We start from the raw sequence: 23,739 nt of genomic DNA, 5'->3' as shown, positions 1-23,739 counted from the left end.
GGGGTTTGAAGGCGGAGAAGAATAATAATAATAATTAAAGCCGCAAGCGGCGATGGCGGCCCTCGCTGCCCATGCCACCGCGGGGCCTGAGGCACGCTGTGGCGCGGAGCACAAATGGAGAAAAAACCCGGAAGGAGGCCAAAAATGCAATGTTTCGTTCATCCACCAGGGGGCAGTCACCGCATGTGGTCTGGTGCGTTCAGGGGCCGCCCCTCATCACTCGTGTGAAGTTTGGAGTGAATCGGACAAAGCATGAGGGAGTTATGAGCTGTTAAAGGTTCGTCCACTAGGGGGCAGTAATGGGATGCGTGCAGGTGCGTTCAGGGTCAGCCCCTCATCACACATGTGAAGTTTCGTGGAAATCGGACAAAGCATGAGGGAGTTATGAGCAGTTAAAGGTTCGTCCACTAGGGGGCAGTAATGAGATGCGTGCAGGTGTGTTCAGGGTCAGCCCCTCATCACACATGTGAAGTTTCGTGGAAATCGGACAATGTTGATGCAAAAAATGGCACTTCCGGTTTCCACTAGGGGGCCACATGAGCGACACCCCTATCAGATGGAAGAGGTCTCCACCCTGGACCTGTGTATCAATTTTCATGATGATACGAGTTCATTAAAGCCATCAAAAAGCCAAACGTATTTTCATGGCGAGGAATTGATGGTAGCCACGCCCCCACAGGGACGCCATTACTCGTAGCTTCACAGTCTTCATAATGTAGCTTCACCAACTGGTTCTGCATGTTTTAGAAGTGGAATGAAGTTGATGGGGTCAACTATGTATTTTTAATGAATTTTAGTTCACTTCCTGTTACCACCGGGGGGCGCTATGAGCGACGTAGGCAAATAATATGTCGGATCGTTCAGGGTCTCGCCATAGATTTTTGCACCAAGTTTGAAGCGTCTACGATCAAGTATGTGGGCATGAGAGCCAATCGTATTTACATGGCGAGCACCGAAACAGTCGCCAAACTTCGGGGCACGCCAGAGGCCAACCCCTTTGAGCTACAGACCTGCGGAGCACAAGATAAGCTCAGCTAGGTCTGACGATGTTGTCTATCAAATTTGGAGCGTGTCGGGCGAATCGTTTTGGACGAGTTAATTTGGCGCCAAAAACGACCAATTCAAAATGGCCGACTTCCTGTTGACATTTCACCATGACATTAAGAGGCTTTTTTGTATATCTGGGTATGGTACATATGTGTACCGAATTTCGTCCGTCTACGCCAAAGTGACCCGAATTCCCTATGGGCTTTTTTTAACTTTGTAGGGGGCGCTATTTCGCCATTTCGCGTCGGACATGCGCGAGCAGCACAAAATATCGAATTTCGGAAGAAGCCGGACGTCCGGCAAAAAGTTCACGCATTTTCGAGTTGGGGAAAGGGGCCAAATTGGGGTTTGAAGGCGGAGAAGAATAATAATAAACAGCGCGATTACAATAGCCCCTCGGGCGAGTGCTACTCGCCGCTCGGGCCTAATTAAAGCCGCAAGCGGCGATGGACGGCCCTCGCTCGCCCATGCCACCGCGGGGCCTGAGGCACGCCGGGGCCGTGGCGCGGAGCAGAAATGGAGAAAAAACCTGGAAGGAGGCCAAAAACGCAATGTTTCGTTCATCCACCAGGGGGCGGTCACCGCATGTGGTCTGGTGCGTTCAGGGGCCGCCCCTCATCACTCGTGTGAAGTTTGGAGTGAATCGGACAAAGCATGAGGGAGTTATGAGCAGTTAAAGGTTCGTCCACCAGGGGGCAGTAATGGGATGCGTGCAGGTGTGTTCAGGGTCAGCCCCTCATCACACATGTGAAGTTTCGTGGAAATCGGACAAAGCATGAGGGAGTTATGAGCAGTTAAAGGTCCGTCCACTAGGGGGCAGTAATGGGATGCGTGCAGGTGTGTTCAGGGTCAGCCCCTCATCACACATGTGAAGTTTCGTGGAAATCGGACAATGTTGATGCAAAAAATGGCACTTCCGGTTTCCACTAGGGGGCCACATGAGCGACACCCCTATCAGATGGAAGAGGTGTCCACCCTGGACCTGTGTATCAATTTTCATGATGATACGAGTTCATTAAAGCCATCAAAAAGCCAAACGTATTTTCATGGCGAGGAATTGATGGTAGCCACGCCCCCACAGGGACGCCATTACTCGTAGCTTCACAGTCTTCATAATGTAGCTTCACCAACTGGTTCTGCATGTTTTAGAAGTGGAATGAAGTTTATCGGGTGAAGTATGGATTTTTAATGAATTTTTGCGTACTTCCTGTTACCACCGGGGGGCGCTATGAGCCAGGCAGGAAGTCGATACATCAAAACGTTCAGGGCGGAGCCAACGTCATGTCCTTTGAATTTCAAGTGGCTACGACGAAGTATGTGCGCGTAATTGGCAAACGTAATTTAAATTGGGAAGATACACAGTCGCCGCGGCGGCACACGGACGCCGTTGCCCGTAGGGTCAAAGCGTTCATGATGTAGCTTCACCATCCGGGTCTGCATGTACTAGAAGTGGAACGAAGTCGATTTGGTCAACTATGTATTTTTAACGAATTTTTGTACGTTTCCTGTTACCACCGGGGGGCGCTATGAGCGACGTAGGCAAATAATATGTCGGATCGTTCAGGGTCTCGCCATAGATTTTTGCACCAAGTTTGAAGCGTCTACGATCAAGTATGTGGGCATGAGAGCCAATCGTATTTACATGGCGAGCACCGAAACAGTCGCCAAACTTCGGGGCACGCCAGAGGCCAACCCCTTTGAGCTACAGACCTGCGGAGCACAAGATAAGCTCAGCTAGGCCTGACGATGTTGTCTATCAAATTTGGAGCGTGTCGGGCGAATCGTTTTGGACGAGTTAATTTGGCGCCAAAAACGACCAATTCAAAATGGCCGACTTCCTGTTGACATTTCACCATGACATTAAGAGGCTTTTTTGTATATCTGGGTATGGTACATATGTGTACCGAATTTCGTCTGTCTACGCCAAAGTGACCCGAATTCCCTATGGGCTTTTTTGAACTTTGTAGGGGGCGCTATTTCGCCATTTCGCGTCGGACATGCGCGAGCAGCACAAAATATCGAATTTCGGAAGAAGCCGGACGTCCGGCAAAAAGTTCACGCATTTTCGAGTTGAGGAAAGGGGCCAAATTGGGGTTTGAAGGCGGAGAAGAATAATAATAATAATAATAAACAGCGCGATTTCAATAGTCCCTCCGGCGAGTGCTACTCGCCGCTCGGGCCTAATTAAAGCCGCAAGCGGCTATGACGGGCCCTCGCTCCACGCCACTCGGCGTCCCCGCTACCCCCGGGCCGCTCTTCGAAACCCCCGCGCGCAACCGGGCGTGGGCGGCTGCGTCGAGGGCGGTCCCCTCGTCGAACACGTGAAGTTTCGAGCAAATCGGACAACGTACGATGGAGTTACGGCAGGTTTACGGTTCGTCCACCAGGGGGCGGTAACGGGATGTGGGCCGTTGCGTTTGGGGTCGTGACCTCATCACACATGTGAAGTTTCAGGCTGATCGGACAATGTCGATGCAAAACACGACATTTCCTGTGTCCACAAGGGGGCGTCTTGAGCGAGCTAGCGTACGATCAAATGGAGGCGTAGAGGGCGGGCCTCTGATCACGTACTGAAATTTTGAAGTGACTACGATCAAGTATGTGGGCGTGGAAGGCAAACGTAATAGCATGGCGACTAAACGAGCAGTTGACCAACTTTGTCGCCCCCTAGCAGCCACGCCGTTTGACGTAGAGAAAAGCTTTTAATAGTGTTTGACCAGCTTGGTCTCCTGATTATCTGTAGCGAATATGAAGTCAATCGGGCAAAATCCGTGGGAGGTGGCAGTTCACGATGGAGCGCTATTCCTGTCGCCTCCACAAGGGGGCCATTAGCCGTAGCGCCATAGTGTTCATGAAATACCTTCACCAACTTGTTCGGCATGTTTTAGAAGTGAAATGAAGTTGATGGGGTCAACGATGTATTTTTAATGAATTTTAGCGCACTTCCTGTTACCACCGGGGGGCGCTATGAGTGACGTAGGAAAATAATATGTCGGATCGTTCAGGGTCACGCCCTCATCATGTGGACCAAGTTTGAAGCCGCTGCGATGAAATCTGTGGGCGCGATAGCATTTAAACCTTTTTTGCTGAATTAGGCAACTTGGCCGTGTGCTAGCAGCCACGCCCTTTGACCTACAGACCTGCGGAGCACAAGCCGTAATCAGCTTAGTCTGGAGATGTTCTCGACCCAATTTGAAGTCAATCGGGCGAACTCCCTCGGAGGAGTTCGTTTTGCGTCAAAGAAATGCTAACCAAAATGGCCGACTTCCTGTTGGGTTTAGGGCGTGGCTCCAATTCAATTTTGTGTATGTTTTGGTATGATACACGTGTGTGTCGAGTTTCGTATGTGTACGACAAAGTAAGCGAAATTTGTCTATGGAGAATTTGGGAAAAACTTCAAGGGGGCGCTATTGAGGCATTTAGCCACGCCCATGGGAAACGACTCCATCCGCTGAAAGAGCTCGCCATTCTTGACCTGTGGATGAAATTTCGTGAGGACACGACTTCGTTAAAGCCACGAAAAAGGCAAACGTAATTGTACGATAAAAAATCGCCAGTCGCCGCGGCGGCACACGGACGCCGTTCGTCGTATCTTCACAGCGTTCATAATGTAGCTTCAGCAACTGGTTCTGCATGTATTAGAAGTGGAATGAAGTTGATCGGGTGAAGTATGGATTTTTGATGAATTTTTGCGTACTTCCTGTTACCACCGGGGGGCGCTATGAGCCAGGCAGGAAGTCGATACATCAAAACGTTCAGGGAGGAGCCAACGTCACGTCCTTTGAATTTCAAGTGGCTACGACGAAGTATGTGCGCGTATTTGGCAAACGTAATTTAAATTGGGAAGATACACATTCGCCGCGGCGGCACACGGACGCCGTTGCTCGTAGGGTCAAAGTGTTCATGATGTAGCTTCACCATCCGGGTCTGCATGTATTAGAAGTGGAACGAAGTCGATTTGGTCAACTACGTATTTTTAACGAATTTTTGTACGTTTCCTGTTACCACCGGGGGGCGCTATGAGCGACGTAGGCAAATAATATGTCGGATCGTTCAGGGTCTCTCCCTAGATTTTTGCACCAAGTTTGAAGCGTCTACGATCAAGTATGTGGGCATGAGAGCCGTTCGTATTTACATGGCGAGCACCGAAACAGTCGCCAAACTTCGGGGCACGCCAGAGGCCAAGCGCTTTGAGCTACAGACCTGCAAAGCACAAGCTAAGCTCAGCTAGGTCTGACGATGTTCTCTACCCAATTTGGAGCCGATCGGGCGTGACCCCTCGGAGGAGTTCGTTTTGCGTAAACCAACTTTGAAGCAAAATGGCCGACTTCCTGTTGGTTGTTGGGTATGTCCGTAATGAGATTTTTTGAAGATCTTGGGTTGATGAATATGTTTACCAAGTTTCGGACAAATCGGTGTCGCAGACTGCCATTTCCTATGCGCAGTCTAGGGGGCGCTGTGGTGCCATTTGGCCACGCCCACATACGAGACTACCACAGAATCGCAATTTTTGGGCTTCCCCCCCTGCGTGTTAAATTTCATCCGTTTCTCGGCTTGGGAAAGGGGTCGAAATCGCGTTCGAACTCGGGGAATAATAATAATAATAAGAATAAACTTTTGCATTTCGGGGAATTTTGCGCCAGGTCAGTGGAGTACTTGATTACTTGCTTGCTTACTTGTTGTTACTCGTCGGCTGGCACGTTGACTAATGTGCATGTCGAATTACAATAGGGTCCTCCCTGTGACGTTGTCACTGGCTCGGGCCCTAATTAAAGCCGCAAGCGGCTATGACGGGCCCTCGTTCCACGCCACTCGGCGTCCCCGCTACCCCCGGGCCGCTCTTCGAAACCCCCGCGCGCAACCGGACGTGGGCGGCTGCGTCGAGGGCGGTCCCATCGTCGAACACGTGAAGTTTTGAGCAAATCGGACAATGTACGATGGAGTTACCGCAAGTTTACGGTTTGTCCACCAGGGGGCGGTGACGGGATGTGGGCCGTTGCGTTCGGGGTCGTTACCTCATCACACATGTGAAGTTTCGAGCTGATCGGACAATGTCGATGCAAAATATGGCATTTCCTGTTACCACCGGGGGGCGCTATGAGTGACGTATGAAAGTAATATGTCGGATCGTTCAGGGTCACGCCCTCATCATGTGCACCAAGTTTGAAGCCGCTGCGATCAAATCTGTGGGCGTGATAGCATTGCAAACTTCTTAGCTGAATTCGGCAACTTGGCCGTGCCCTGGCAGCCACGCCCTTTGACCTACACATCTGCGGAGCACAAGCCGTAATCAGCTTAGTCTGGAGATGTTCTGTACCCAATTTGAAGTCAATCGGGCGAACTCCCTCGGAGGAGTTCGTTTTGCGTCAAAGAAATGCTAACCAAAATGGCCGACTTCCTGTTGGGTTTAGGGCGTGGCTCCAATTCAATTTTTTGTATGTTTGGGTATGATACACGTTTGTGTCGAGTTTCGTATGTGTACGACAAAGTAAGCGAAATTTGTCTATGGAGAATTTCGGAAAAACAACAAGGGGGCGCTATTGAGGCATTTAGCCACGCCCATGGGAAACGACTCTATCCACTGAAAGAGCTCGCCATTCTTGACCTGTGTTTGAAATTTCGTGAGGACACGACTTTGTTAAAGCCACGAAAAAGGCAATCGTAATTGTACGATAAAAAATCGTCAGTCGCCGCGGCGGCACACGGACGCCGTTCGTCGTAGGGTCAAAGCGTTCATGATGTAGCTTCACCATCCGGGTCTGCATGTATTAGAAGTGGAACGAAGTCGATTTGGTCAACTATGTATTTTTAACAAATTTTTATATGTTTCCTGTTACCACCGGGGGGCGCTATGAGCGACGTAGGCAAATAATATGTCGGATCGTTCAGGGTCTCTCCATAGATTTTTGCACCAAGATTGAAGCGTCTACGATCAAGTATGTGGGCATGAGAGCCGTTCGTATTTACATGGCGAGCACCGAAACAGTCGCCAAACTTCGGGGCACGCCAGAGGCCAAGCGCTTTGAGCTACAGACCTGCGGAGCACAAGATAAGCTCAGCTAGGTCTGACGATGTTCTCTACCCAATTTGGAGTCGATCGGGCGTAACCCCTCGGAGGAGTTCGTTTTGCGTAAACAAAGTTTGAAGCAAAATGGCCGACTTCCTGTTGGTTTTCGGATATGTCTGTAAAGCGATTTTTTGTAGATCTGGGTTGATGAATATGTTAACCAAGTTTCGGACAAATCGGTGTCGCAGACCCTCATTCCCTATGCGCGGTCTAGGGGGCGCTGTGGTGCCATTTGGCCACGCCCACATGCGAGACCACCACTGAATCGCAATTTTCGGGCTTCCCCCTGTGTCCCAAATTTGGTGAGTTTTCGAGCGTGGCAAAGGGGTCAAATCGGGGTTCAAAGACGCGGAATAATAATAATAATAAACACTACAATTTCTGGGGTTTTTTGCGCCAGGTCTATGCAGTACTTGGTTACTTGCTTGCTTACTTGTTGTTACTCGTCGGCTGGCACGTTGACTAATATGCATGTCGAATTACAATAGGGTCCTCCCTGGGACGTTGTCACAGGCTCGGGCCCTAATTAAAGCCGCAAGCGGCGATGATCGGCCCTCGCTCGCCCATGCCACCGCGGGGCCTGAGGCACGCCGGGGCTGTGGCGCGGAGCAGAAACGGAGAAAAAACCCGGAAGGAGGCCAAAAACGCAATGTTTCGTTCTCCCACCAGGGGGCAGTCACCGCATGTGGTCTGGTGCGTTCAGGGGCGGCCCCTCATCACTCGTGTGAAGTTTGGAGTGAATCGGACAAAGCATGAGGGAGTTATGAGCAGTTAAAGGTTCGTCCACTAGGGGGCAGTAATGGGATGCGTGCAGGTGTGTTCAGGGTCAGCCCCTCATCACACATGTGAAGTTTCGTGGAAATCGGACAAAGCATGAGGGAGTTATGAGCAGTTAAAGGTCCGTCCACTAGGGGGCAGTAATGGGATGCGTGCAGGTGTGTTCAGGGTCAGCCCCTCATCACACATGTGAAGTTTCGTGGAAATCGGACAATGTTGATGCAAAAAATGGCACTTCCGGTTTCCACTAGGGGGCCACATGAGCGACACCCCTATCAGATGGAAGAGGTCTCCACCCTGGACCTGTGTATCAATTTTCATGATGATACGAGTTCATTAAAGCCATCAAAAAGCCAAACGTATTTTCATGGCGAGGAATTGATGGTAGCCACGCCCCCACAGGGACGCCATTACTCGTAGCTTCACAGTCTTCATAATGTAGCTTCACCAACTGGTTCTGCATGTTTTAGAAGTGGAATGAAGTTGATGGGGTCAACTATGTATTTTTAATGCATTTTTGCGTACTTCCTGTTACCACCGGGGGGCGCTATGAGCCAGGCAGGAAGTTGATACATCAAAACGTTCAGGGCGGAGCCAACGTCATGTCCTTTGAATTTCAAGTGGCTACGACGAAGTATGTGCGCGTGAAAGGCAAACGTAATTTAAATTGGGAAGATACACATTCGCCGCGGCGGCACACGGACGCGGTTGCTCGTAGGGTCAAAGCGTTGATGATGTAGCTTCACCATCCGGGTCTGCATGTATTAGAAGTGGAACGAAGTCGATTTGGTCAACTATGTATTTTTAATGAATTTTAGTTCACTTCCTGTTACCACCGGGGGGCGCTATGAGCGACGTAGGCAAATAATATGTCGGATCGTTCAGGGTCTCGCCATAGATTTTTGCACCAAGTTTGAAGCGTCTACGATCAAGTATGTGGGCATGAGAGCCAATCGTATTTACATGGCGAGCACCGAAACAGTCGCCAAACTTCGGGGCACGCCAGAGGCCAACCCCTTTGAGCTACAGACCTGCGGAGCACAAGATAAGCTCAGCTAGGTCTGACGATGTTGTCTATCAAATTTGGAGCGTGTCGGGCGAATCGTTTTGGACGAGTTAATTTGGCGCCAAAAACGACCAATTCAAAATGGCCGACTTCCTGTTGACATTTCACCATGACATTAAGAGGCTTTTTTGTATATCTGGGTATGGTACATATGTGTACCGAATTTCGTCCGTCTACGCCAAAGTGACCCGAATTCCCTATGGGCTTTTTTGAACTTTGTAGGGGGCGCTATTTCGCCATTTCGCGTCGGACATGCGCGAGCAGCACAAAATATCGAATGTCGGATCCGGACGGACGTCCGGCAAAACGTTCACGCATTTTCGAGTTGGGGAAAGGGGCGAAATTGGGGCATGTTGTCGCGGAAGAATAATAATAATAATAATTAAAGCCGCAAGCGGCGATGGCGGGCCCTCGCTCGCCCATGCCACCGCGGGGCCTGAGGCACGCCGGGGCCGTGGCGCGGAGCAGAAAGGGAGAAAAAACCTGGAAGGAGGCCAAAAACGCAATGTTTCGTTCATCCACCAGGGGGCAGTCACCGCATGCGGTCTGGTGCGTTCAGGGGCCTCCCCTCATCACTCGTGTGAAGTTTGGAGTGAATCGGACAAAGCATGAGGGAGTTATGAGCAGTTAAAGGTTCGTCCACTAGGGGGCAGTAATGGGATGCGTGCAGGTGTGTTCGGGGTCAGTCCCTCATCACATATGTGAAGTTTCTTGGAAATCGGACAAAGCATGAGGGAGTTATGAGCAGTTAAAGGTTCGTCCACTAGGGGGCAGTAATGGGATGCGTGCAGGTGTGTTCAGAGTCAGCCCCTCATCACACATGTGAAGTTTCGTGGAAATCGGACAAAGCATGAGGGAGTTATGATCAGTTAAAGGTTCGTCCACTAGGGGGCAGTAATGAGATGCGTGCAGGTGTGTTCTGGGTCAGCCCCTGATCACACATGTGAAGTTTCGTGGAAATCGGACAAAGCATGAGGGAGTTATGAGCAGTTAAAGGTTCGTCCACTAGGGGCAGTAATGAGATGCGTGCAGGTGTGTTCAGGGTCAGCCCCTCATCACACATGTGAAGTTTCGTGGAAATCGGACAATGTTGATGTAAAATATGGCACTTCCTGTTTCCACTAGGGGGCAAAAGGAGTGAGATCGCCTATGAGTACATAGAAACGTTGAGGTCGTGACCCTGGACCTGTGTACCAATTTTCATGTTGATACGAGTTCATTAAAGCCATCCAAAGGGCAAACGTATTGTCATGGCGAGGAATGGTCGCCGCGTCGCCACACGGACGCCATTACTCGTAGCTTCACAGCGTTCATGATGGAGCTTCACCACCTTAGTCTGCATGTTTTAGAAGTAGAATGAAGTTGATGGGGCAAAGTATGTACAATTTCCAAATTTTAGTACACTTCCTGTTACCACCGGGGGGCGCTATGAGTTACGTGGGAAGTTAATATATCCGGACGTTCAGGGCGGAGCCATCATCATGTCCAGCAAGTTTGAAGTTGATTGGATGAAGTATGTGGGCGTGAGAGCCACACGTATGTACATGGCGAGAACGCTATAGTGAATTGAGCGCTGGCAGCCACGCCCTTTGACCTACGGACTCACGGAGCACAAGATAAGCTCAGCTAGGTCTGGAGATGTGGTGTACCTAATTTGAACTTGATCGGGCGAACGCTCTGGGAGGAGTTAAGTTTAGGCGGGAAAAATCAAAACCAAAATGGCCGACTTCCTGTTGGGTTGAGGTCATAAGGTCAAGAGGATTTTTTGTATATCTGGGTATAATACAGATGTGTACCGAATTTTGTGTGTGTACGACAAAGTAAGACGAATGGCGATGCCATTGACATGTGTTTGTAGGGGGCGCTATTCAGCCATTTGGCCACGCCCATTTCCAACGACTTTAAAATATAAAAATTTTCGCGAGGCCTGATGTGCATGCCAAAATTCACGCGTTTTGGGGCATGTTGAGGCCCCCAAAAATGCGATTTTAGGGAGAATATAATAATAATTAAAGCCGCAAGCGGCTATGACGGGCCCTCGTTCCACGCCACTCGGCGTCCCCGCTACCCCCGGGCCGCTCTTCGAAACCCCCGCGCGCAACCGGACGTGGGCGGCTGCGTCGAGGGCGGTCCCATCGTCGAACACGTTTTTTTTTGTTTTTATTATGGATCCCCATTAGTCCTCACCTTGGTAAGGACTATTCTTCCTCGAAACGTGAAGTTTCGAGCAAATCGGACAACGTACGATGGAGTTACGGCAGGTTTACGGTTCGTCCACCAGGGGGCGGCAACGGGATGTGGGCCGTTGTGTTTGGGGTCGTGACCTCATCACACATGTGAAGTTTCGAGCTGATCGGACAATGTCGATGCAAAACACGACATTTCCTGGGTCCACAAGGGGGCGTCTTGAGCGAGCTAGCGTACGATCAAATGGAGGCGTAGAGGGCGGGCCTCTGATCATGTACTGAAATTTTGAAGTGACTACAATCAAGTATGTGGGCGTGGAAAGCAAACGTAATAGCATGGCGACTAAACGAGCTGTTGGCCAACTGTGTCGCCCCCTAGCAGCCACGCCGTTTGACGTAGAGAAAAGCTTTTAATTGTGTTTGACCAGCTTGGTCTCCCGATGATCTGTAGCGAATATGAAGTCAATCGGGCAAAATCCGTGGGAGGTGGCAGTTCACGATGGAGAGCTATTCCTGTCGCCTCCACAAGGGGGCCATTAGCCGTAGCGTCATAGCGTTCATGAAATACTTTCACCAACTTGTTCGGCATGTTTTAGAAGTGGAATGAAGTTGATGGGGTCAACGATGTATTTTTAATGAATTTTAGCGCACTTCCTGTTACCACCGGGGGGCGCTATGAGTGACGTAGGAAAATAATATGTCGGATCGTTCAGGGTCACGCCCTCATCATGTGCACCAAGTTTGAAGCAGCTGCGATCAAATCTGTGGGCGTGATAGCATTTAAACCTTTTTAGCTGACTCGTGGGACTTGGCCGTGCGCTAGCAGCCACGCCCTTTGAGCTACAGACCTGCGGAGCACAAGCCGTAATCAGCTTGGTCTGGAGATGTTATCTACCCAATTTGAAGTCAATCGGACGAACTCCCTCGGACGAGTTCGTTTTGCGTCAAAGAAATGCTAACCAAAATGGCCGACTTCGTGTTGGGTTTAGGGCGTGGCTCCAATTCAATTTTTTGTATGTTTGGGTATGATACACGTGTGTGTCGAGTTTCGTATGTGTACGACAAAGTAAGCGAAATTTGTCTATGGAGAATTTCGGAAAAACTTCAAGGGGGCGCTATTGAGGCATTTAGCCACGCCCATGGGAAACGACTCTATCCGCTGAAAGAGCTCGCCATTCTTGACCTGTGGATGAAATTTCGCGAGGACACGACTTCGTTAAAGCCACGAAAAAGGCAAACGTAATTGTACGATAAAAAATCGCCAGTCGCCGCGGCGGCACACGGACGCCGTTCGTCGTATCTTCACAGCGTTCATAATGTAGCTTCAGCAACTGGTTCTGCATGTATTAGAAGTGGAATGAAGTTGATGGGGTGAAGTATGGATTTTTTATGAATTTTTGCGTACTTCCTGTTACCACCGGGGGGCGCTATGAGCCAGGCAGGAAGTCGATACATCAAAACGTTCAGGGAGGAGCCAACGTCATGTCCTTTGAATTTCAAGTGGCTACGACGAAGTATGTGCGCGTATTTGGCAAACGTAATTTAAATTGGGAAGATACACATTCGCCGCGGCGGCACACGGACGCCGTTGCTCGTGGGGTCAAAGTGTTCATGATGTAGCTTCGCCATCCGGGTCTGCATGTATTAGAAGTGGAATGAAGTCGATTTGGTCAATTATGTATTTTTAACGAATTTTTGTACGTTTCCCGTTACCACCGGGGGGCGCTATGAGCGACGTAGGCAAATAATATGTCGGATCGTTCAGGGTCTCTCCATAGATTTTTGCACCAAGATTGAAGCGTCTACGATCAAGTATGTGGGCATGAGAGCCGTTCGTATTTACATGGCGAGCACCGAAACAGTCGCCAAACTTCGGGGCACGCCAGAGGCCAAGCGCTTTGAGCTACAGACCTGCGGAGCACAAGATAAGCTCAGCTAGGTCTAACGATGTTCTCTACCCAATTTGGAGTCGATCGGGCGTAACCCCTCGGAGGAGTTCGTTTTGCGTAAACAAAGTTTGAAGCAAAATGGCCGACTTCCTGTTGGTTTTCGGATATGTCTGTAAAGCGATTTTTTGTAGATCTGTGGTTGATGAATATGTTTACCAAGTTTCGGACAAATCGGTGTCGCAGACCCTCATTCCCTATGCGCGGTCTAGGGGGCGCTGTGGTGCCATTTGGCCACGCCCACATGCGAGACCACCACTGAATCGCAATTTTCGGGCTTCCCCCCCTGCGTCGAAAGTTTCATCCGTTTCTCGGCTTGGGAAAGGGGTCGAAATCGCGTTCAAACGCGCGGAAGAATAATAATAATAAACATTACAATATCTGGGATATTTTGCTGCCAGGTCTATGCAGTACTTGGTTACTTGCTTGCTTACTTGTTGTTACTCGTCGGCTGGCACGTTGACTAATGTGCATGTCGAATTACAATAGGGTCCTCCCTGGGACGTTGTCACAGGCTCGGGCCCTAATTAAAGCCGCAAGCGGCTATGACGGGCCCTCGTTCCACGCCACTCGGCGTCCCCGCTACCCCCGGGCCGCTCTTCGAAACCCCCGCGCGCAACCGGACGTGGGCGGCTGCGTCGAGGGCGGTCCCCTCGTCGAACACGTGAAGTTTCGAGCAAATCGGACAACGTACGATGGAGTTACGGCAGGTTTACGGTTCGTCCAGCAGGGGGTGGTAACGGGATGTGGGCCGTTGTGTTTGGGGTCGTGACCTCATCACACATGTGAAGTTTCGAGCTGATCGGACAATGTCGATGCAAAACACGACATTTCCTGTGTCCACAAGGGGGCGTCTTGAGCGAGCTAGCGTACGATCAAATGGAGGCGTAGAGGGCGGGCCTCTGATCATGTACTGAAATTTTGAAGTGACTACGACCAAGTATGTGGGCGTGGAAGGCAAACGTAATAGCATGGCGACTAAACGAGCTGTTGGCCAACTTTGTCGCCCCCTAGCAGCCACGCCGTTTGACGTAGAGAAAAGCTTTTAATAGTGTGTGACCAGCTTGGTCTCCTGATGATCTGTAGCGAATATGAAGTCAATCGGGCAAAATCCGTGGGAGGTGGCAGTTCACGATGGAGCGCTATTCCTGTCGCCTCCACAAGGGGGCCATTAGCCGTAGCGTCATAGCGTTCATGAAATACTTTCACCAACTTGTTCGGCATGTTTTAGAAGTGGAATGAAGTTGATGGGGTCAACGATGTATTTTTAATGAATTTTAGCTCACTTCCTGTTACCACCGGGGGGCGCTATGAGTGACGTAGGAAAATAATATGTCGGATCGTTCAGGGTCACGCCCTCATCATGTGCACCAAGTTTGAAGCAGCTGCGATCAAATCTGTGGGCGTGATAGCATTTAAACCTTTTTAGCTGAATTCGGGAACTTGGCCGTGCCCTAGCAGCCACGCCCTTTGACCTACAGACCTGCGGAGCACAAGCCGTAATCAGCTTGGTCTGGAGATGTTCTCTACCTAATTTGAAGTCAATCGGGCGAACTCCCTCGGACGAGTTCGTTTTGCGTCAAAGAAATGCTAACCAAAATGGCCGACTTCCTGTTGGGTTTAGGGCGTGGCTCCAATTCAATTTTTTGTATGTTTGGGTATGATACACGTCTGTGTCGAGTTTCGTATGTGTACGACAAAGTAAGCGAAATTTGTCTATGGAGAATTTCGGAAAAACTTAAAGGGGGCGCTATTGAGGCATTTAGCCACGCCCATGGGAAACGACTCTATCCGCTGAAAGAGCTCGCCATTCTTGACCTGTGGATGAAATTTCGTGAGGACACGACTTCGTTAAAGCCACGAAAAAGGCAAACGTAATTGTACGATAAAAAATCGCCAGTCGCCGCGGCGGCACACGGACGCCGTTCGTCGTATCTTCACAGCGTTCATAATGTAGCTTCAGCAACTGGTTCTGCATGTATTAGAAGTGGAATGAAGTTGATCGGGTGAAGTATGGATTTTTAATGAATTTTTGCGTACTTCCTGTTACCACCGGGGGGCGCTATGAGCCAGGCAGGAAGTCGATACATCAAAACGTTCAGGGAGGAGCCAACGTCATGTCCTTTGAATTTCAAGTGGCTACGACGAAGTATGTGCGCGTGAACGGCAAACGTAATTTAAATTGGGAAGATACACTTTCGCCGCGATGGCACACGGACGCCGTTGCTCGTAGGGTCAAAGTGTTCATGATGTAGCTTCACCATCCGGGTCTGCATGTATTAGAAGTGGAACGAAGTCGATTTGGTCAACGATGGATTTTTAACGAATTTTTGTACGTTTCCTGTTACCACCGGGGGGCGCTATGAGCGACGTAGGCAAATAATATGTCGGATCGTTCAGGGTCTCGCCATAGATTTTTGCACTAAGTTTGAAGCGTCTACGATCAAGTATGTGGGCATGAGAGCCGTTCGTATTTACATGGCGAGCACCGAAACAGTCGCCAAACTTCGGGGCACGCCAGAGGCCAAGCGCTTTGAGCTACAGACCTGCGGAGCACAAGCTAAGCTCAGCTAGGTCTGACGATGTTCTCTACCCAATTTGGAGCCGATCGGGCGTAACCCCTCGGAGGAGTTCGTTTTGCGTAAACCAAATTTGAAGCAAAATGGCCGACTTCCTGTTGAGTTTCGGGCTTCGCCAGGAAAGGATTTTTTGTTCATCTCGCATTGATAAATATGTGTGCCGACTTTGGTGCGCTTTTATTAACGTCATTTTTTTCCCTATGGGTTTTTGACAAGTTGGTAGGGGGCGCTATTTTGCCATTTGGCCACGCCCACATGCGAGACCACCACTCAACGCTAAGTTGCCACAGGCCCCACGTGCGCACAAAATTTCCTCCGTTTCTCGGCTTGGGAAAGGGGTCGAAATGGCCTTCGAAGTTGATAATAATAATAATAATAATAATAATAAACATTACAATATCTGGGGTTTTTGCTGCCAGGTCTATGCAGTACTTGGTTACTTGCTTGCTTACTTGTTGTTACTCGTCGGCTGGCACGTTGATGTATGTGCATGTCGAATTACAATAGGGTCCTCCCTGTGACGTTGTCACTGGCTCGGGCCCTAATAATAAACAGCGCGATTTCAATAGTCCCTCCGGCGAGTGCTACTCGCCGCTCGGGCCTAATTAAAGCCGCAAGCGGCGATGACGGGCCCTCGCTCACCCATGCGACCGTGGGGCCTGAGGCATGCCGGGGCTGCAATGTTTTGTTCGTCCACCAGGTGGCGCTAAGCAGTTGTGGGCGGGTGCGTTCAGGGGCGGCCCCTCATCACTCGTGTGAAGTTTGGAGTGAATCGGACAAAGTATGACGGAGTTATGAGCAGTTAATGGTTCATCCACTAGGGGGCAGTAATGGGATGCGTGCAGGTGTGTTCAGGGTCAGTCCCTCATCACACATGAGAAGTTTCGTGGAAATCGGACAATGTTGATGTAAAATATGGCACTTCCTGTTTCCACTAGGGGGCAACATGAGTGAGATCGCCTATGAGCATATGGAGACGTTGAGGTCGTGACCCTGGACCTGTGTACCAATTTTCATGTTGATACGAGTTCAATAAAGCCATCAAAAAGCCAAACGTATTTTCATGGCGAGGAATGGTCGCCGCGTCGCCACACGGTCGCCATTACTCGTAGCTTCACAGCGTTCATGATGTAGCTTCACCACCTTAGTCTGCATGTTTTAGAAGTGGAATGAAGTTGATGGGGTGAACTATGTGGCATCAGTACACGTTAAGGTAAAACCTGGCCACTTCCTGTTACCACCGGGGGGCGCTATGAGTGACGTAGGAAATTAATATATCGGGACGTTCAGGGCGGAGCCGTCATCATGTCCAGCAAGTTTGAAGCTGATCAGATAAAGTATGTGGGTGTTAGAGCTGTTCGAAGGTGAAATGGCGAGCAAACAGTCGCCAAAATCCTCAAGGCCCCAGAAGCCACGCCCTTTGACCTAGAGACCTGCGGAGCACAACTTTTGATCAGAGTGGCATCTCGGTGGTCTCCAGCCAATTTGAAGTCAATCGGACAAAATCCCTAGGAGGAGTTAGATCAAACAGGTCAAAAATTAAAATCAAAATGGCCGACTTCCTGTTGTGATTTCACCATGACATTAAGAGGCTTTTTTGTGTGTCTTGCCATGTTCTATAAGCCCACCAAATTTCATGCGTCTAGGTGACACACAAAGGCGGGGCTGATGTTTTGAAATTTTCTAGGGGGCGCTATTTAGCCATTTGGCCACGCCCATTTCCAACGACTTTAAAATATCAAATTTTTCGCCAGTCCTGATGTGCATGCCAAAATTTACGCGTTTTGGGGCATGTTGAAGCCTCCAAAAATGCGATCCTTTTGAGAGAAAAAGAATGAAAGAATAATAATAAACAGAGCAATAACAATAGGGCTTTCGCTGGGCGACTTGCAGTCGCCGCTCGGGCCCTAATAATAAACAGCGCGATTTCAATAGTCCCTCCGGCGAGTGCTACTCGCCGCTCGGGCCTAATAAACAGCGCGATTTCAATAGGCCCTCCGCGGGCGAGTGCTACTCGCCGCTCGGGCCTAATAATAATTAAAGCCGCAAGCGGCGATGGCGGGCCCTCGCTCGCCCATGCCACCGCGGGGCCTGAGGCACGCCGGGGCCGTGGCGCGGAGCAGAAATGGAGAAAAAACCCGGAAGGAGGCCAAAAATGCAATGTTTCGTTCATCCACCAGGGGGCGGTCACCGCATGTGGTGTGGTGCGTTCAGCGGCCGCCCCCCATCACTCGCTTCGGACAAAGCATGAGGGAGTTATGAGCAGTTAAAGGTTCGTCCACTAGGGGGCAGTAATGGGATGCGTGCAGGTGTGTTCAGGGTCAGCCCCTCATCACACATGTGAAGTTTCTTGGAAATCGGACAAAGCATGAGGGAGTTATGAGCAGTTAAAGGTTCGTCCACTAGGGGGCAGTAATGGGATGCGTGCAGGTGTGTTCAGGGTCAGTCCCTCATCACACATGTGAAGTTTCGTGGAAATCGGACAAAGCATGAGGGAGTTATGAGCAGTTAAAGGTTCGTCCACTAGGGGGCAGTAATGGGATGCGTGCAGGTGTGTTCAGGGTCAGTCCCTCATCACACATGTGAAGTTTCGTGGAAATCGGACAAAGCATGAGGGAGTTATGAGCAGTTAAAGGTTCGTCCACTAGGGGGCAGTAATGGGATGCGTGCAGGTGTGTTCAGGGTCAGCCCCTCATCCCACATCTGAAGTTTCGTGGAAATCGGACAATGTTGATGCAAAAAATGGCACTTCCGGTTTCCACTAGGGGGCCACATGAGCGACACCCCTATCAGATGGAAGAGGTCTCCACCCTGGACCTGTGTATCAAATTTCATGATGATACGAGTTCATTAAAGCCATCAAAAAGCCAAACGTATTTTCTTGGCGAGGGATCATCAGTTGCCATGACAACGCGGTCGCCATTACTCGTAGCTTCACAGCGTTCATAATGTAGCTTCACCAACTGGTTCTGCATGTTTTAGAAGTGGAATGAAGTTGATGGGGTCAACTATGTGGAATCAGTACACGTAATGTAAAAACTGGTCACTTCCTGTTACCACCGGGGGGCGCTATGAGTGACGTAGGAAATTAATATATCGGGACGTTCAGGGCGGAGCCATCGTCATGTCCAGCAAGTTTGAAGTAGCTACGATAATGTATGTGGGCGTGAGAGCCATTCGTATTTACATGGCGAGCACCGAAACAGTCACCAATGTGAATTGAGCCATAGCAGCCACGCCCTATGACCTACACACCTGCGGAGCACAAGATAAGGTCACCATGGGGTTTCGATGCTGGAAAACAAATTTGAAGCCGATCGAGTGAAATCCCTAGGACGAGTTAGATCAAACGTAAGTAGTGGAAATGTCAAAAAATGGCCAAAAAATGGCAAAAATTGAAAATTAAAATCAAAATGGCCGACTTCCTGTTGAGATTTTACCATGACGTTAAGAGACTTTTTTGTGCGTCTGGGGATGATGAATGTGTGTACCAAATTTCGTCTGCCTACGACAAACTAACCCAATAGGCGAGGGCAAATTTAAAGTTTGTAGGGGGCGCTATTGCGCCATTTTGCGTCGACCATGTGCGACGACCCAAAAATATCGAATTTCGGATGAGGCCGGAGGGACATGCAAAGTTAGACAACTTTTCCAGTTTGGGAAAGGGGCGAAATTGGGGCATGAAAAGTCGCGTGAATAATAAGAATAATAAACATTACAATTTCAATATAGCATTTTTCCCCCTGGGTCTTCCATACCACATGATTACTTCACTACTTGATTACTTTGGGGTCACTTGCACATTGGGGTCACGTGCACGTTGGGGCATGAACGAATTACAATAGGGCTTTCGCTGTGCGACTTGCAGTCGCCGCTCGGGCCCTAATAAATACGATAATTGCCGTTCTTTCCAATCTGGACCTTATTTCTAGCATAAAATGTGATCATTTACTCACCCAGATAACTTTGGTGTCATTACAAGTCATTCCAACGAAATTATCCAGCTGAGAGCTGCGTATATCCGTATAATGTGAGCAGCAAAATGCAGCCTCTAAATAACACATTATCCGCCGTGAAACTCGTTTATTTCACCAATATTTTGTCATGATATGCTAGTGCTATTCCCCTCTGAGTCCGGGGTTAGCTGTTATCAACATCCGGGGCCTGGAGGTTGACCTACTAACCTCTGACCTGGATGATATCTGTGAACACTGTGATCAAAGTGCAGGTATTTATGGCAATTTTTAGTTCAACTTATATTACAATGCAAAACAGTCAGACAAAAAATGAGCACACAACTTACACTCGCAAAAACACTCACTATATATATATATATATATCTAAATGGACTATATGGCTTACAATTGAAAATCATCACAGATAATTGGTATATTGGTAGAAATAATTTCGCAGTTTCGGTCACAGTTGATTTCAGTAAGTTATAAGAATAAAATCTTCAGATTCATTCTTTTAGACCTACAATACGAGGAAACTACAGCCCCAGGTTAAATTTGCCTGGAATTGTCCTTTAAAAGTATTGAAAAATGGGCCATTGTGATTTTCCGTTTAGTGCTGTAGTTATATATTTGGCCTAAAATGGGAAGTGATTAACTGTTGATTTTTCCAAGTAGCCTATGTAGTGTCACCTGTGTCCAATGTTTCATGTAAATTCAACATTCATAATATTAACATAACACAACTCAACACAACATAACAATCAATACAATGCTTTTTGTGGTTCATGTGATTACAGTTACTGACGCTGATATGAAACACAGGGTAAATTTTGCATTGAAGTCAATGGGACGGGTGAAAAAAAAAGAGCGAAAAAGACCAATCATTGGAGTTTAACGTCTACTGCTCAGGCATACTTTCACCTAGAGACTTCATTTAAACTTTAAACAGTAGACACAAGTCTTGTGTATTGTCGTATTACTCCACGTTTTGATGGGTCATATAGTTTTTGATCAATCCCTGTTCAATGACCATGATCATTTTTGGAGAAATTATGAGATTATAATGGGTGTGTATTGCACGGAATGTTCGTGTCAGAGCGCGTGACATCATCGGTTAGAGTGGGAGAGATGCCAGCAAAACTCCAGATTTTTTCTCTTTCCACACTCGGCCCGGCCACAATTTACACTCTACACACATAATTTTTTCAGAATTTGTAAGACAAACTTGTTATCTCTCATATCATGTGCTCAAAATATCAGAGAGACTTACAGAATTTACAGAATCAGCCTCTGAGTGCGGCCACGTCTGTCTCTGCTCCTCATTGACTCCAATACAAAATTTTTTGAGAGAAGCAGAACGGACCGATGTTTTAAAACTGCCAGCGTCTCCAAAATATTTACTGTAGAAACACCAAATCGTACCAAATTTTTCAGGAAGTCCTTAGAGCAATGTGATCTGTGTTTTGTTCTGATAGGAGCTACCGTTTTGTCACAGTAAGCCTAAATGTGAGACCGGTGCAGAGGCAGAAAATCGCTCTTTTTCTCCACGTTTCTGTCTGCCTCAGCCTGGGGGGGCCCCTATCGCCGTGGTAACCACCTCGAGTTGCCGTGGTAATGTCTGATTCTCAGGCCAGAGCTCGTTAACTTCATAAACAATCCACCTGGTGCTCGTTTAAATGTTTATAAACACAGACACAGCCAGGGACGGACTGGCCATTGGGCAATGTGGGCAAATGCCACTGCGGCCGCCTGGTGATGCGGCCACAGGCGGCTTCACCAAATAGATAAAGTGGAGCGGAACGGCTGCATCAATAGGCGGCCGCAGCCGCAAATAAATAAATAAATGAATAGGCTAAATAAATAAAGCGGAGCGGCTGCGTTAATAGGCGGCCGCAAATTATGCCACGGACTAACACAAAACTAACTCTTAACATGTTTCAACATTAAAACTTATTCTAAGGGGTGGAGAGGGGGCTTACTGTAGGTTGTCTCACTCATTCAATCACGCACGCACACGCACACGCACACGCACACGCACACGCACACACACACACACACACACACACACAGAGAGAGACACACACACTGCTCTCAAGCAGGGACGTGCGGTCAGGGGACTCAATGAGTTTACTGTCATGGCCCTTGGTCTTCCGCCATTTAGTGGCTCGGTTTTCTGTTTTGTTATTGGATTCCTAGTTTCTGTGTTCCCCTGTTTAGTTTAGTTCCTGTTTTATTTTGAAGTCCTTGTCTTGTCTTCCTGTGTTTTCCCTCCTCAGTCTCCTTGCACACCTGTCCTGCGTTTCACATCGTCAGCCCCGCTCCTTGTGTGTCCACCAATCAGGTTTCTTTGCCCCCCTGTCTCCTCACCTGTTGCTTGTTGGTTTGATTAGTTCTGTTGTATTTAGTCTCGTGTTTCTTTCAGTTCCGTGTTGGATTATTGTTTGTGTCACGGTGTTCTGTCATGTGTCCTGTTCCTGCATGTTATTTGTAGTAAACTCAGTTTGCAAATGCTCGCTCCTGCGTTTGGGTCCTGCCTGCTTCCACACCCTGACATTTACGTCCGGCCAGGCAGCGGCCGTAGAAGCCACTCGCCGTCTCGTTGTATTTCAGAGAGGCACAGAGCTGCTCTGCCTGTCCTGCCCATACGGTATCTGGCCCCCCCAGACTTGTACGCTAAGGGAGGCTACGCTGCCTCATTGCGTAACTCCAAGTGTGAGCGGCGTTCACGTTGCCTTCCTGAATTGTAAACAAACAGACGCCCCCTCGGTTTTTGAGTCCAGCAGTTTAGCGGGTATTTCAACTGCAGTGATGGATAACACTACCGGAGAGGCTCAACAACTTTTTAAACTTAATTTGAGGAATAAACGGCAGCTTTTACCTGACGGAGACCAACGCCTGAGCTACGGTAGCTAACAGCTAGCAGGTTTTACTTTATCTCTCTCTCCCCCTCTCTTTCTTACACGCACGCACGCACGCACGCACGCACGCACACACACACACACACACACACACACACACACACACACACAGGAGGTTACCTGTCATATCTGTTGTATGCCTTGTAATAATAGCTTGTGAGAACAGTTAACATTATTGTTGCTTCGGTTTGAGTGTGGATTAATTGTTGTGTAATGTGAGTGGTGGTCTAATATCGTGATCCTGTTATTGATGAGTTGGATTTTAATAACAGCTGATCTCTGTACTGTAGCCAAATGCCGTGTGGATTGTGATGAGAAGGTGTTGCACACATTTTAAGACTTATCTGTGCAAACCATTGTGCCACCCCCCCCCTCCCCCCCACCCCCCACCATGACCTGAGAAGGCAATGTGGCCTCTCTGTCAAAATTGCCAGGGCCTCTTTTGGGTGCCAGTCCGCCACTGGACACAGCTAAATCAGACTGACACAGGATGCAGCTCATAGACACACACACACACACACACACACACACACACACACACACACACACACACACACACACACACACACACACACACACACACAGTTAACCTAATGTGGTTACAGCTCCTCCATATCAGTGCTTATAGAAAGATGATCATGTGTCTGTCTGATCAGCTCTGTCTTGACCTTAAGATCGTGGGTTTGATTCCCATGTCGACAGAGATGGCAAAACCGGCAGTAGCCCCGTGGGCCTTTAAAAATTTCCAGAGAGGAAATTTTCTAGTTGTTCCTGTTCTTCTGATCCTTACCCTGTGTTTCATATGAGCGTCAGTTAACTGTACTCTAATAAATGTGTATATAAAATACATGGAGGAGGAAGCCACCGTGACCTTCTTCTGATCACTGGGACGAGAAGAAGGCCACTACAGTCAGGTTTGGTAAGTTCACATGTCAAGTGGTATGATCCTAGAAAAACATCAAATATTCATATGAAGCATAACAATTTACAGATTTACTTACTTTGAAAAGTATAACCGGTTACACCATTTGACTCCTATTAAAAAGCCTTTCTGATAGAGGTTAATTTGGCACTCATGGCTTAGCAGAGATATTTTAATGAATTAAAAAGGACCCAACGCGTTTCGACGCTGTCTAAGGACAGAGGATGTTGTTACGATGCCATGTAAAGCCCTTTGAGACAAACTGTTTGTAAAAA

This window comes from Trachurus trachurus (genome assembly GCF_905171665.1).
Source record: "Trachurus trachurus genome assembly, chromosome: 15".
In the NCBI taxonomy this organism is placed as follows: Eukaryota; Metazoa; Chordata; class Actinopteri; order Carangiformes; family Carangidae; genus Trachurus; species Trachurus trachurus.
Note: the sequence above shows the minus strand (reverse complement) of the source record.